This window comes from Rousettus aegyptiacus, unplaced genomic scaffold (genome assembly GCF_014176215.1).
Source record: "Rousettus aegyptiacus isolate mRouAeg1 unplaced genomic scaffold, mRouAeg1.p scaffold_m13_p_3, whole genome shotgun sequence".
In the NCBI taxonomy this organism is placed as follows: domain Eukaryota; kingdom Metazoa; phylum Chordata; class Mammalia; order Chiroptera; family Pteropodidae; genus Rousettus; species Rousettus aegyptiacus.
In genome coordinates this window covers 73647456-73664274 of record NW_023416306.1, presented here as the reverse complement: position 1 = coordinate 73664274, position 16819 = coordinate 73647456, and the positions used below count along the sequence as shown (strand labels likewise).

The 16819-nt window shown below is 45.4% G+C and overlaps 1 protein-coding gene across 2 annotated transcripts in view; it reads right to left on the bottom strand.

Moving 5' to 3' along the window:
- Positions 1-16819, bottom strand: part of PHF2 (PHD finger protein 2) — an 88752-nt gene that overhangs the window by 41049 nt on the left and 30884 nt on the right. The gene's annotated exons all lie outside the window — the stretch shown is intronic.

Here is a 16819-nt window from a genome sequence, read left to right as displayed (position 1 = left end):
GCAGTTCCAAAGAAAGCTTCCCCTGCAAAGCTCATGGGCAGCTCCTGCTCACCTTCTGGGAGGAACCAGGGTACTGTGAGCACGGATGGGGCAGAATGTATGCAGAGACAGTGGCCCATGGGCAAGTCAGGGGACAAGGAAGAGGGAGGAAGAGGCAAGGAAGGCCTTACTATGCATGGCCAGGATAGGTGGAGGGACAAGTCATCCTTCAGGCCTACCTCCACGAGGCCTGTTACCATAGAGCCCAGGGAGGCTGAGGGAGGGTCACTTCACTGGGGGCAGCTTGGAGCCATGCATGGGATGTCTCTGAACCCTTTGGGGTCTGCCACAAGTCTCCCTCCCCAGAGGACAGCACCATGGTGCTAGGACAAATGGATATCAAAAAGAATGAAGCTGAACTCCTACCTTACACCATACATAAAAATTAACTGAAAATGGATTAATAACCTAAATATAAGAGCTAGAACTGTAAATTTCTTAGAAAGCATAGGGATAAATCTTCCTGGCTTTGGATTTGGTCATGGATTCCTAGATATGACACCAAAATGACAAGCAACAAAAGGATACTATAAGAAAGTGAAAAGACAACACGCGGAATGGGAGCAATTATTTGCAAATCATGATAAGGGTCTAGCATCCAGAATACATAAAAATACTTTACAACTCAACAAAAACATAAATCAATTAAAAAATAGGCAAAAGACTTTAGCAGATATTTCCCTAAAGATGAGACACAAATGGCCAACAAGCTCATGAAAAGATGATCAATATCCTTAGTCATCTGCATGCCACTGAAATGTAAATCAAAACCATGACATAGCACCTCATACTCACTAGGATGGTTATAATTTTTAAAAGAAAAAAAAAAACCCAGAAAACATATCAAGTGCTGGCAAGAGCGTGGAGAAATTAGAACCCTCTTACACAGCTGGTCTGAATGTAAAATGGTGTGATACCTATAGGTTCCTAGAAAGTTAAATACAGGATTACCACATGACACGCAATTCCACAATTAGGTATATATATCAAAATTAGAACTGAGGACAGATACTCAAACAAATCCTTGTACACAAACGTTCACAGCAGTGATAGTCACAATAACCCAAAGATGGAAGCAACCCACATGTCCATCAGCTGATGAGTGAATAAACCAGCTGTGGTACAGCCATACAATGGAGTATCATTCAGTCTTAAAAAGAAATGGAGGGCTAACACAAGCTACAACATGGATGAACCTCAAAAAATTATGGTGAGTGAAAGAAGTCAGATGTAAAAGGCCACATACTACATGATCCCAATTACACGAAATGCCCATATATGGTAAGTGCATAGAGACAGAAGACCTATCATGGTGCTAGAGGATGGGGGGAGCAGGGAAAGAGCAGTGGCTGTTCAGCGGGCATGGGGTCTCCTTGAAAATGAAATGATTAGGAACTAGATAGAGGCGATGGTTGCACAACATGGTGAATTGCTAAACGCCACTGAAATGTTCACTTTACAATGGTTATTTTATGTTATGTGAATTTTATCTCAATAAAAAAGAAAAAGAACCTAGCCTTGTAAGAGTGACACCATCCTGATATCACCACCACAAACCCTGTCATCACTAAGGCTGGCCGAGCGCTAACTCTGTATCAGGCAGCCGCAAGAGCCCTAAAATGTACAATTTTGGAATAACCTTGCAATAATGGGGATGATTATTATTAGCCCTATTGTACAATGAGGAAACTGAGGCAGGAGAGGATAGATGTCTGCTTAAACCCAAAGGTCTTCTCACTATTCAATGAGATAGCTCTCCCCTCACCCCAGGCACTGGGCTCAGCGCTCAGCAAGCAGACAAGACCCTTTGCAGGCCACCAAGGCCACCGGGCCCCAGACTGGTTGCTAACTACACAGGTGCCACAATCCTGCAGTTCTGGGAATGGACCCTGAAGCCCAGAAAGACCTAGCACATGTTTTTGAAAACATTAAAAAGCTCACTCTTCATCTCAGAACATAAACTGAAATACAGCAATTTGAAGAGTGGACTGTGAAGCAGGGTGCATGTGTCTGCTCCCACTATGCATGTAACCTCTAAACAAACACAAAAAAAATGGGAAAGAAAATCAAAGAGTACACTGATAAATCAAAAGTGCTCCAAATCGAAAACAAATTTTCAAGTGCAAATTATCAAAAACATTTACATAAATACAGACAAGTGTTCCTATCCTCCCTCTAGGAACTAACAGCCTCTCCCTACTGAAGATCAAGGCAGAGCCAGGAACAGAACAGGCACCCAGCCACTGTGGAAAAGAGACACTCCCTCACCAACCACCAATGAAAGGCATGCTACAATTACTACACCATATCGTTTTCACCTGACAAGTCAAGCACAATCAACTACATCACAAAAATGACACCCCTTGTTGGCAAAGGCATAGTGAAGATGGCAACCACAGCCGGACACTGCCCTGAGCCAGCCGGCCTCAGTTTGCTCATCCATCAAGTGGCTCCATGATATGAATGGCCACACCAGATGAAGATGGCCGAGGCCAAGCGTTGCACAGCTGCACATGCAGTGACTTCTCGTAGCCCACACCCACCAGGAACCACGGGCTGGAGTGGGAGGCAGAAACTGGACCCAGATTTGGCACCCCGCCTCCACATCCCAGGTCCACACCTCAGGTCCACATCCCAAGTCCACACCCCGACTTCACACTGAGTCTGCATCTCCTGTCCACACTCCACGTCCACAGCCCAGATCCACAACCTGAATTCACACCCTGCATTGACATTTATATGCACACCTCAGGTCCCTATTGCTCATCCACACCCTGTGTCCATACCCCAAGTCCATATCCCATGTCCATACCCCACGTCCGCATTCCAGGTTCATACCTCAGATCCACATCCCAAGTCCGCACCTTGAGTTTACACCCTACATCCACACCCTGAGTCCATATCCCCTGTCCACATCTCATGTTCACAGCCCAGATCATACCTGGCAGTGGCTCCAGGTTATCTTCTCACTGGAAGTTTCTGGAGCAGATAGACACTCGGGATAGCCCACCTCTCTGATGGGTCTGCCTCTGTCCCAGCAGGGGCCATACATCCCGGTGGCTATTATGTATCCTTGTCAACCCCAGCCACAGGGGCCCAGGGACCTACAAGGAGAGTAGTATGCTCTACCACGAGGTCTCTGTGTGCCACCCCACCTAAAGGCCACGTGAAGGTTGAGCTCCAGGTCAATAAAAAGGAAGGAAATCAACGTATCTTAAAATACAACACCCTCAATGGGAAGTCTTCAGTCCCGGTTACCAGGACAGGCTCCCCAAACTACCTGCTGGTCGCACATGTCTCTGAGGTCCCATCATGCTCTGGAAGGCAGAGGAGACCAGCCCACGTGACGGGTGGGGAAGCTAAGACCCAGGGGTCATGATGATGTGCACAGAAACATCTCACCCTACCCACGGGGGCTCTCTCTTCACACCACCACCCTCTGAGGGTGCAGGTCTCACCTGGGTGGAATGGAAGCCCAGGACTGAGAAGGGCAATGAGAGGCAAGACTCTTGTTTGGTCCCAAACACCTTGAGGCTGCCTCTGGGAGAGCCACCCAGGACCTAGGCCACAGGCAGGCGCAGTGGCTGAAGCCAGGGCCATCCACCAGGGGCTAACCACAGGCAGGCCAGCCCCTCCCCTAACAGGGATGCAGCAGCATCCCCAGGACTGGCCGCCAGGCCCCCACTGCCTGTACCTGCAACCCTGGCAAGGGCTACTTGGCTTATTAACTAAAGCCCCAGAACCAGCTCACTGCTGTGCTGTGTTCAGAGAGGACAGCGCAGCTTAGCTCCTGCCCAACGTGTCTCCAGGGCCCAGGGACCCCACTGCTCCGCGTGAGCTCCTACGCAGTGAGGCTCAGCCACGTCATGGTCCGCTCCATCCATGCTAAGCAGCTGTTCACTGAAACCATGTACTTATTTTATTATCTCAAAGTGAAGGCTTTCCGAGTAAGAAATTATTTAGGAAATTACCTCAAAATCTGAGAAGATAACAACAGCTATGGAAAAGTCTGAAACATTTCCCCTGCACTAAAGCCAGGAGCAAAGACACTACCATTCCAGAGGAGACCAATTCTCCAGCCACACCCTCAATGTGTGTGATCAAGGCTGTCTGCCTTTACTAAATACAGTGGGCGAGTGGTTAAAAGCATCAGTTTGAAGAAAATCCCAAATATTCACATGCCTATGGGTGGATGTCCATATACACCCTCTGCAGAAATCCTGGTAAGGTCCACTTAAGCCCAAGCAGCTGGAGCTCACCAACTTGCAGGTCACTTCCCCATGGAGACTGCCGCTTGCTCAGGACAAGAGCTGGGCTTGCTCAAGGACTTCCCCAGATGGATGTGGAGGCTCAGCATCCCCAGCCTGATCGCAGGAACTCCTGTGTCTGCAGCAGAGTGCCCGAGTCTTCACCTGTCCCCTGCCCCATGTGGTTTGCATGCAGGGACTACGTGGATAAAGGTTCGGTGAGGACTGAGGTGTGTTAATAAGGAGGAAGAGGGATGTTCCTCACAGCACCCGGGCCCAGACTCAGGGGATTCTTGAAGGAAGGTGGGCACTGCCCTCCTAGGAGCCAGGCATTAGACTTGCTCCATGCTCTAGGCCCAAGCAATAGCCCCAAGTTACCTGAAGAAGGTCCTAGGACAGATGGAAGTTGAGTAGCACCTGCTGGCTAAGAGCCGGGCCCTGGACACAGCCAGGCCCTGCTGCATCTGTGTCCCTGAGGTCGCCACATCTGCACAAAGCAGTCCAGACCCAAGACGGACCCACACAGAAGATGCGGCCTGAGTGGTTACACAAGGCCTAGGGCTGGGGGCCAGGTGAGCACAACTGTGGTGAAAGGAAGGCAGGAAAAATATGTGGAGGAAGAGTAGAGGAAAGGGTGTGTGTGTGTGTGTGTGTGTGTGCGCGCGCGCGTGTGCGTGTGGCGGCGGGGTAAAGAGAGGACCAAATCCCAGGTAGTTAATTCAGGGCAGAGATGATACCAGGAGGGTGTTGTGGGGCCACGGGAAAGAACTAAAGCCACCCAGATATCAGTTCTAAGACAGAACAACTTCAATGGCTCTGACAGCTCAGCAAAGAGACAGCCAGATAATTGCTGCATTTGCTCTTTTTTGGTCTGGGGAGAACCTCAGGCCTTCCTGGAATACAGGAGTTTCGAGAACCAAATCCAGGCCACCCAGCTCTATCATCCCTGCCAAAAGGCTGTGGCCATCCCTGGTGGTAGGCTGTAGGTGGGAGCACAGGCCACGGGGGTCACTTAAGACATCTCTTTAAACCCTGGTGACCTTGCTCTCCCTCCCCACTCCCCAGAATCCAGGGGAGTGGGGAGGGAGAGCACCCAGGGCCTCAGTTCCCTAAAAGACAGGCTCAAATGAACAAGTGACGTTTCCATCAACTTGCAGGCCTCTCAGGGGTTCAGGGATGGTACTGCCTGTGTGACATTTGAGGGAGAGGGCGGAACCGGGACCAAGGACAGACAAAGGCCTTACACCATAAAGAAGTGGAGACCACCAGCCAGTCCAGCAATGCATGTGTGGAGTGGAGTGGCCCGAGTTAGGGCAAGACACTCAAAAGTGCATCACAAGCACAGGGGATGAGCAAGGCCCCACCCACCCACCATGGGACACAGGCTATGGACCACAAGGCAATGGCTGGGACTGGCAGCTCCAAGTGTGTGGTCATGAAATGGCTGAGATACTCGGGGAAGTAAATAAGCACATGGAAGCTGCCATGTCTTGTCACTGTACACACCACAGAACACACCACTGCAGAGTGCTCTGTGTGGCAAGGATACTGCTAATTTAATTTTAAAATAAGAATAAAGTAGATCTTTACATATGGACCTGGAAAGAAATTCACAAGGTATCATGAAGTGAAAAAAAACAGGTTCTAGGGAAATGTGTGTAGTACAATCCTTTTTGGTGGAAAACCCATACCAAAGCTGGGTGCGTGTATCCATGTGTATGAGTGTGTACATGTGTGTGTGTATGTGCCTATGTGTTCTTATCTGTGAGCTCACCCAGTTCACCCCACAGAGGCTGGGTAGTGAGAACTGGGGAAGGAAGAGGGTGCATTTTCAGGGGAGCATGACCCAGTGAGACCAGAGACTGGTTTGATCTCAGCCACTCGTGACCCTGGCACCTTGTACTGAGTCAATCTCAATTGAGGTAAAAGCTAATTTAGTGCTCAGGACCCAGGAAGTAGAAAGACAACAGAATTTTCAAAGGTGGAGGTGGGTGGGGTAGGGGAATAAGCCACAAAGAAAATGACCAAGAAAAAGAAACTGAAGGGACAGAAGGGAAGTGCAGAATTCAAGCACTTGCAAGGCAGTAGGAGCCATCATCGCCCACGGCCTGCTGCCCTCAGGGAAACCTGCTCCTTGTGCACAGCTGGGATCGGCCCTGGGAGCTGCTCTGCTTGTGAGACCCTGGAGGCACCAAGGACTGGCGGACAAGAGAGGAAGTGGCTTCTCCAAGCAGTTCCCACAGGAATCCCCTGTTCTGCCCTTTCCCGGGACTTTCCAGACCAGAGCTCTTCCAGGGCACAGACTCCTGGGCTCCCAGGCCTGGGCACCCTACACCTCACAGCTTAGCGTTTGCAAACTATGTCCTGACTCCACAATTAGATTGCATGCACTTTATTATTATTATTGTTGTTGTTGTGAAGAGTGTTGACTTAATATAAACCACTTCGGTAAATCTGTTCTGACATGTATCCATTTTTTTAAGTTATAGGAAGAGCCTCAAAGAAAAAGGGAAGTGGCCCCTTTCGATCCCAAAGGGGTGGGAGACAAGCAGAGCCTCCCCTCATCTGGTTGGCCTTGCAGCATCGGTGGGCGGCACTGAGCAGCTCAGTGGTGGCACCGCTGATCCACCAGTAATGGTCATGATGTGCGTAGGGCTGCAGGGACAGGGTGCTCATCCTGCACATGGGGCGACTAACGTGGGAAGGAGCCAGCTGAACCAGTCATGTGTGCCAAGAGCTTTAAAAAAGTTTTTATTCTACAGGTTGGTAACGCCACATCTAAGGTGAAAAGTAGAAACGCACACAAGATTCATGTGCAAGGTGGGTCATCTCGAAATTACTTAAAATAGCAAAAATTAGGAGCAGCAAATCCCTCCAGCCAGGTCAGATACTCATGTCATGTTGTGCTCACCTGGCAGAATATTATGCACCCATTAAAATTCAGTTGTACACATTTTTGAGTTTAGACGTTTAAGATCTACAGATACTAAAACTACAGCCCTAGTGCAGCATGACACCCAGGAGGGCTCTGCACACTGATGCTGGATGATGGCATGCTTGTTTTCTCTTTATATTTTTCTGTACTTTGCTAAGTCACCAAAAAGGGTGTGTATTCTCTATATAACAGGTAGTAAAAGCCACGCTTTAGTTTGAAGGTTGAAAGGGCCCCCTGAGTGCCCCTTCTCCTGTTGTTCCTGGGTCCCGGCACCAAATGAAGAAAGCCTTGTGAGCCAGACCCCTAATGCAGCCAGGCCCTCAGAGAACAAGTCACAAAAATGAGTGGGAAAAGAAAAAGAGGAAACAGCCAATAGAGCCTGGTTGGAGTGGGGGGATGGGGGGCGTGTGCAGTGGGTAATGGGATGCCTGCCACAGCCCAGGGACAGCAGGTCACACTGCCCCACAAAGGAGAAGTCTTGCTCCCTCCTAGAGGGTTGCCAGTGCAGCAGGACCTCCAAGGGTCACACAGACCAGAGGTCCCCAACCCCCAGGCCGTGGCCCGTTAGGAACCGGGCTGCACAGCAGGAGGTGAGTGGCGAGTGAGTGAAGCTTCATCCGTATTTGCAGCCGCTCCCCAGCACTAGTATCACCACCTCAGCTTCACCTCAGATTATCAAGCATTAGATTCTCATAGGAGCACTAGTTCCTGGTGCCAGAAAGGTTGCGGACTGCTTTCCACTTGGCTCTCATGGGGACTGAGCAATAAAGCAATGACAGGGCTTTGAGGGCCCGAATGATGTCTGTCTCCTGAGTCCAAGATGCCTACTCATAGGAACAAAATAGTGTGATTACTGTCAGAAAGCACTAGGCTTTGGGGCGACTATTACACAGCCATAGATAGGTAACCAGGACTATGGAAATGGACTGGATGCTCGGAAGAGATGAAAACAGGCTCTGAAATGCAAAGGGCAATTGTCCTCCTGGCCCATGATGGTGGGTTAGATGAGCTGAAGAGGGCTGTATGTGCAATGCCCAGCACAGTGTCTGGGTGTGTGCCAGGCGAAGACAGTTTACTACTTGCCATATCCATCACCACTATCATATCACATCATCACAGTCATTATCACCACCACCATCACCAATATCATCACCATCACCTTCATCAACACCATCACCACCATCATATCATCACCACTACCATCATCACCATAACGTCATGGTTTGCATCTCTCTTCTAGTTCAATAGTTTAAACAGGGCAGGTCGTGACTCTATAAATTGATATAGCTCATTCTAGTGGTAGGAGATGCAGGGCTAGGTCCCTGACATCCACGCACCTCTCCCACTGGGTGCCATGGGGCAGGTGACTCACATCCCTAGGCTTGTTCCTTCATCTGGAAAAAGGCACCAACGGCAACGTGTAGGACAATGTAAGGATGAACTGGACTAGAGAGGAGCCAGCACAGGGCCAAGGAAGGAGTCCCAAGTGAGGCAGAGCATTGAACTGAGGCACTTACAAGTGGGTGCCACCTGGGTATGGACAGGACCCAAGACTTCCCGTCACGATGAGGGACTTGGGCAGAGGCAAGCAGGTGACAGTTCTCTGCTCACTCAATGTCACGGTCACCTGAGAGTCTCTCCTCACCCAATTCCTATTTTAAAAATTTATAACTTAAAGAAATGTTGACAGATTAGTTCAATGGAGACCTGTGTTCCCTTTGCTCATATTCTCAAATGGTTAACAATTGGCCTCATTTGCTTTATATTCCTGCCCTCACCAATTTATCAGCCTGAAGTCTCCTAAAAACAGGACCATCTGCACCATAACCATAGCATCAAAGTTAATGCCCAAAATGTATCCTAATGCAGGTGTCTACACACCCACATTTCTCCAGTTGTCTCAACAACATTTTTAACAGCTGTTATGGACCTAGGATCCCATGTGGCACCGACTGTGGAGTCTCTGGGCTCCTTAAACGGGGATGAGCTTTTTGTCTTTGGCTGTGTTCCCTGTTACAGGCTCCTGGCCAGTGGTCCCTATAGAGGCACATTCTGGAATGTCTGGCATTCCTCCATGACCTCACTTGAGCTGTGTTTCTGGTGTGGGTGCCCGTGTGTGGTGCTGGTGTAGATCACAGGCATGGGTCAGCCTGTCCCCTATATGCACGAAGACCAAGGCGATCTCTTGGCTGAGGCAAGTCCACTGTCAGGTGATGAAGGGACTCCGTGAGAGGTTACTCTGCTGCCCCCACGACATTTGACCTGTGGTCTCAGGATCCTGAGATGATCCAGCAGGAATCAGTTATTGCCCTGGAGGCAGGGGGTCCCACTTAGCAATATGTCCTGGCAATGATACTGTCTTAGCAAAAGGTCCAGATGGGAACAGAGAGCTTCTGGGAAGGTTTGGAACATTGGATGCCAGGCCTCACCTCCCCCTCACTCCCTGCTGGGTCAGGCTTGTGTTTGAGGACAAACCAGACCTCAAAGCTGCTGCAGAAGGACCTATTTTAGGGAGGTGGGTGGGGCTAGGCTGTGGCCCTGTCAGCCCTGGAAACCTGGGGCCAAAATTTCCTTCCTAGAGGGACACAGAATCCCTTAAAAAATGGACCCAAGTTCCAGACTTGCTTCTAGTCACCATCTGTGGCCCTCGGCCACAACCTGTGCCGAGGGGCCAGCTTTGCCTCATTATCTAAGAATTCACTACTCAGTCACATTTTTGGACTATACTTGCTAAAGGAAAACCTAAGCGTGACTGGTGAAAATCACAGACAGAGTCAAGTAAGTCCCCAGCCTGCAGGACCTAAGTCATTTATCTCTGGAGCCCGTTACTCAGCTCTGAGGGAACTGCTCTGCCTGGCTCCTCTCCAAAGTCCCAGAGGCACTAAAGCTCTGTGACCTAGAAACCTAAGGGCCTCCCTGTCCCAGAGGAAGAGCGAAAGTCCTTGATTTCCCATTGGCACAGTCACTCCAGTGAAGGACACAACAGAGCAGACATCCGCCTGAGAGCAAACAAGAACAGGAGAGACCACAGTGGGGAAAGCACCCGAGAGGCCCAAGTGACTCATGTGGACTTAGCTGAAACAATGCATTAAGGGTTGTTTTCTTAAAATCTTACTCCTAAAGAATTTAAAAGTACAAAACCTTGTCTGTAGGTTTAGTTTAGATAGGTGTTCTTTGGAGAGAAATAAGCAGGCACACGAGCTCATGGCTCTAATTAACCAAAGTCATGTCAGGGCTGGCTGTGGGCCCTGAGGGAGATATGGCCATTCCTTCCTGCACCCCGAGGAAACACAGCCCAGTGGGACAACACCCCTGACTCTGAAAGAGCACCTGCCATAAGTCATAGACACAGGAATACAAACAATTCCAAACAACGAACAGCGGCACCAGGAGTAAAAAATACCAAGTGCTCAATTCAATGACTGCTTTCTGTGGAGTCACATATGCCTCTGGGAGACCTCGTCTCCCTGTCAAGGATGCCGTAAACAGGAGGAAGACTCTTGCGTAGGAGAAAACATGATGCAACTGCCTGACCAGTGATTTAAATCGTGACTTTATGTAAAAAGCATACAGAAAAGGGCATAAATGGTTTTTCAGCATACGGAAAGATGTTCCACCTATTGGCTGTCAAGCACTAGGAGGATAGGGAGCACTTCATGTGCTGCTGCTGCAAACACACATGCATTCCCACATGGCCTCCAGGGTGGGAGCTGCTGGTACTGAGACCATGTGCTCCCTGTCTGTGGCTCTCTTCTCAGAGTGCACAGGTACACTGGCACAGGTGTGCACAGGGTTTTTACTTCGGCGGCAATCAGGGGTCCATCCACGGGAGACTTGGGTAAATGCATGGAATACCAAGAAGAACAAACCCCACAATTACTGATCTAGAACAATTTACAGGATGTACTGTTAAGCAAAGAGCATTGCAGAAGAGCGCAGGGCATACACTCTTTTTTTGCAGGGCATTGAAAGAAATACATGAACATGCTCCTCTGTGATCAGAATGTTCTGTAAAGACTCAGAAACCTGATCCCAGTGGCCACCTCTGAAGAAGTCTGGTGGTCAGTGGGGAAGGGTCAGACTTGTGCTGGAAACAAATTTTTGACTACTGAATTTCCCCTGTAAGTACATACTGGTACTGCCTTCAAAAATTTTAAAGAACAACTATAACCCTAATAAACTGATTTGATTCAAATCAGAGCTATTTGAATGTTTTAAAGTATATACAAATAGAGTTTTAACAAAATACTCTCTCTCAAAAATAAAACTGTATAGCATGCAGGTCAAAAGCAAGCATTTATGGTAAGTGCTCAGCACTTTTCGAGGGCACCTTAAGCAGGCAAGAATTTAAGGCTCTTGCAGGATCAAGAAAAAAAAAAATCTCTCAGTAAAAATCCATCCTGTCCAGCCCTCTCCTTCATGGGATGAGACACGAAGGCCAAGCGTGGACAGTGGGTCTGCCTGCCATATTTTTACTCCTTCAACAAGTCACGTTTAGTGCTGTTCTGGGACATAGCGTGAAGCAGGAGGCCCAATACATGGGAGGGCTTTCCCTGATGCTACTCTAAAGAAACATGGAGATGAAAATGACAGAAGTCCTAGTGGTCACAGATCTCCATACGGTTGGGCCCTCAGAGACCCACCATATTTCTACATGGCAGAGACCTGGAGGTCATCTAGAACAAGCTGCCAAATGGGCATGTTGGGCACAGGGGATGCAGTGCTTAGCCCATAGGGAGGGAGTGAACATGTGTGAGGAGATAGAAGTATGGCCTCTGAGGAGTAGGAGACAGGAGACAACAGCCAAGGCCTATGTAGGCCCATAAGGATAGCCTCGTGAATGTGCACTGAGCACTACCAGAGCTCCTCATTTTTCAAGGAAACCTGGAAACACACATCTTTAGGTAAAATCTCCTGCATTTAATATATTGCAGCTGATGGAACTGCAATATATCACGGGCACCTGTGGCCAGTGTGGCCAGCCAGTGGGTAGTTTGCAACCTCTGCCTCACTCCCAAATATGACAGGGATGTTGAAATTATCATATTAGGAAATAAAATTACTATGATGAATATGCTAAGGGCTTTAATGGAAAAAGTAGACAAATGAAAGAATAGATGGACAATGTATACCTAGAAATGGATCCTAAGAAAGAAACAAAATGAAGTGCCAGAAATCAAAAATATTGTTACAGAAAAAATGCCTTTGATGGGCTCATCATTAGACTGAACAAAGCTAAGAAAAAAAATCAGTGCACTTCAAGATAGGTCAATAGAAACTTCCAAAAGTGAAATGCTAAGAGGAGAAAGAAAGAAAAAAAAATAAAACAGAATAACTAAGGACTCTGAGGCAATTACAAAAGGTGTAACATATGCATAATAGGAATACCAGAAGGAGAAGATAGATTTGAAGTAATAAGTAGCTGGGAATTTTCCAAAATTAATGGCAGACACAAAACTATATACCCAGAAAGCTCAAAGAACACCAAACAGGACTAAACAACAACAACAAAAACTACACTTAGCCATATCACATTCAAACTACAGAAAATCAAAGACAAAGAAAATCTTGAAAGAAGTTTGGGTAGGGGTTGTGGGGAACACCTTATCCGTAGAAGAGCAAGGATAAGAACTGCATTAGACTTCTCTTTAGAAATCATAAAAATAAGAAGTAGAATGAAAAAAAAAAAAAAGGTTGAAAGAAAAAGCTACCAACCCAGTATTTTCTATCCTGCAAAATTATCCTTCAGAAGTGAAGGAGAAATGAAGACTTTATCGGACAAACAAAAATCGTAGACCTGCTTTGCAAGAAATATTTACAGAATGTCTCCAGAGAGAAAGAAAAGAAGATAGATCAGAAATTTCAACCTACATAAAGAAAAGAAAAATATTGGAGAAGATATAAATTAAGAAAATATTAAAATCTTTTATTTTCTTATTCTTAAGTGATCAACAGATAATAATTTTTTCAAAATAATAATAGCAACAATGTACTTAGTGATTATGGCTTATGGATAAGTAAAATGAATGATGACACTGTCACAGGAGATGAGAGGGAAAAACTGAATATTCTACTGTAAGGAAATCGTACTACCCATAAGTGGTATAATATATTTGAAAGTGCACTTGGCTTAGCCATTAATATATATACTGCAAACTCAAGGACAACCACTAAAAAAGGAGAAAAATGAAAATGCTCAATTAAAACCATAAAAAGCGGAAAAAGAGCTAAAGACAAAAAACAAATAAGGGCAACAAACAAAACAAAGAAATACAGTAAATATTAATCCAATATTACAATAATCACTTTAAAAATTGATAGTCTAAATATACAAATTAAAAGATAGGAACTGTAAGGGTGGGGGGAAAACAAGAGTGAACTATACATTTTCTATAGAAAACCACTTTAAATATAAAAACACATAAAGTTTAAAAGTAAAGGGGTAGTGCAAGGGTAGGGAGAATATAGGAGCTGTTTCTGATTTTTATCAAATTTTGCTGTGAACCTAAAACTACTTTAAAAAATTACGTCTGTTGGAGAGGAAAAAAATGGCATAGATGATAGAGGCTCTGTTCATCCTTCTGGTGACCAAATCAAAGTTGTGACAGAAACAAGGAGCAAACAGGAAAGAAAATCGCCTGAGATCCAAATGAACAAGCCACACAACTAGGGAGAAATATAAGAAATCACCCTGCAACAGCGGACAGCAGGACAGGGCAAGGACGTAAGGCTGCCCAGTCCCCAGCAGCTGAGTGGGACAGAGGCCATGACAGCTGCAGACACCTCTTAAAGGGGCCATGTCTGTGAGCGGACTTTTGTGGTGATGGACCTGCTCATTCTGAGCACCAGCGCCAGTTTGGCTATGCAGGGTACACCAGGAACTTAAAGGGAGATATTGTCTGAGTGAGGACCAAGGCAAGACTTGCTCGGCACAGAGGAGCGATATCCATTGCTCCTCTGTCGAGCCCTACCTGCTCCCAGTGCACAGGCTCAGCGCTGCCATAGCGGAGACATCATCAAACTGGATAACAGAGGTCACTCCACCCAGAGGATTTGCTGAAACTCTGCCTCCCCCAACTCATGGCCCCACCCAAGCCACACCCAGATGTGTCCTCACTTAGTCAGGTGCCCCTTGCTTAGCAGCACCTAGACTCACACTGGAGGCAGTGGCCTCAGTTTCTGATATGGCCTTTTGAAACAACCATAAGCACAGAATCTGGGGACTGCTTGCTGAATCTTAACAAGTGGCCCAGAGGGGCACAGTCTGAGGCTAAATTTGGCCTGCAGCTGAACACCTAGCAGTGGACACCTACCACATAAAGCCACACTGATAAGAACAGGAGACTTAAGAGCTTTGCTTAGTACATAGAAACAGACACAGAAAGGCAGCCAAGCAGAAACCATATGAGAGAACAGAACAAAGATTCAGGAATAATGGAGTCAAGCAATCTAACAAATGCAGAGTTCAAAACACTGGTTATAAAGATGCTCAATGAACTTATAGGAAATGTAGATGAATTAAGTGATAACTTTAACAAAGAGATAAGAAACATAAAAATGGAAATGAAAATTATAAAAGGGAACCAGTCAGAAATAAAGAACACATATTGAGAAGTATATTAAATGGATAAACAGAGTGAATAAAGATTAAATGACCTATATAGAGGATGGTAAAGTCACGGATACTCAATCAGAATGGCAAGAAAAAAGCCAAGACTATAATAATAATTTAAGCAGCCTATGAGACGCTATTAAATGTAAAAATCTCTGTGTCATAGGGGTACTGGAAAAAAAAAAGGGGGGGCATTGAAGAGCTATTTGAAGAAAGAATGATGGAAAACTTAACTAACCTGGTGAAGGAAACAGACATAAAACCCCCGGAAGCTCAGAGAGTCCCCAAAACCAGGAACCTATAGAGGCCCACACCAAAACACATCATAATTAAAATGCCAAAAGTTAAATACAAAGAGAGAATCTTGAAAGCATCAAGAGAAAAGCAGTTAGTTACTTACAAGGGAGCACCCATAAAATTGCAGCTGATTCCTCAAAAGAAACTATGCAGGACAGAAGGGCTTGGCACAAGATATTCAACATGGTAAAAAAAAAAACCAGGATCTACAACAAAGAATACTTTATCCAGCAAAGCTATCATTTAGAGTTGAAGGACAGATAAAGAGCTTACCTGACAAAAATAAGCTAAAGGAATTTCTCACCACCAAGCCAGTATTACAAGCAATGTTGGAGGGGCTTCTTTAAGAAGAAAAAAACATGTATCAAAAACAGGAATGAAGAATGGTAATGACTACATCCCTATCAACAAGTACCTCAAATGGAAAAGAATTAAGTGCTCCAACCAAAAGAGAGAGTGGCTAAATGGATAAGATAACAAGACCCCTACATATGCTGCCTACAAGAGACTCACTCCAGATTAAAAGATACACATGAACAAAAAGAAAGGGGGTGGAAAAAGATAATACATTAATGGACCTAGAGGATATTGTGCTGAATGATATGGGTTGGACAGACAAAGACAAATATCACATGATTTCACATACATGTGGAATCTAAAGAACAAAATAACAACAACGAAAGTGGAAATAAACTCATTGACACAGAGAATAGATAAATACTAGACAGGAGGACAAAAAAAAAGGTAAAGGGATTAAGAGGTACAAATGGATAGTTGCAGAATAGACATGGAGATGTAGAGGGTAGCATGGGGAAGATGTTTAATAATGTTGTAATAAATATGTAAGGGGACGTGGGGTACTAGATTTAGTTGGGTAATCACTCTGATTACTATGCTATAAAACTGAAATTGGTATATTATTGTATGCCAAATATAATTGAAAAACCCTCATTGGATTGTATAATGTAAATACAAACAACTAATTGTCTACTATATTTCAATAAAGACAGAAAAAAATTAAGTCTGCTAAAAAATAAAAATAACTTGTTTTAACAAAGGGGAAAAAGAGATAAAGAGAATGATATTTTGCTACTAATTGAAAGAAAGCCAGAGTAGATACATTAATTTCAGACAAAGTAAATTCTGGAGCAAGAAAAATCATCAGGATAAAGAGGGTCATTACATAATGATAAAGGGTTTAGTCTGCCAAGAAGACAATCCTTAATGCATCTGTGCCTAAAAAAAAGAGCATCAAAATACAGGAGGTAAAAACTGATAGACTGCAAGGAGAAACCAATGAATATACTATTTAATGGAGATTTCCACATCTTCTATAAATAACTGACAGAGCCAACAGACAAAAAAATCAGTAGGTGTAAAGTTGAACTGAACAAGAGCATCAATCAACTGGATTTAATTGACATTTATAGAGTACTTCATCCAACAAAAGTAGAATAAACATTCTTCTTAAGCTCACACAGAACATTTGCCAAGAAAGATCACATTCTGGGCAATAAAACAATCCTTAACAAATTTAAAAGACTAGAAATCACACAAAGGATATTCTCACATCACACTGGAATTACACTAGAAATCATAACAGAAAGATAACAGGAAAACCCCAAATACTTAAGATATTAAACAACTCACTTCTAAATAACACACAGACAATGTCTGAGGAAAAATTTT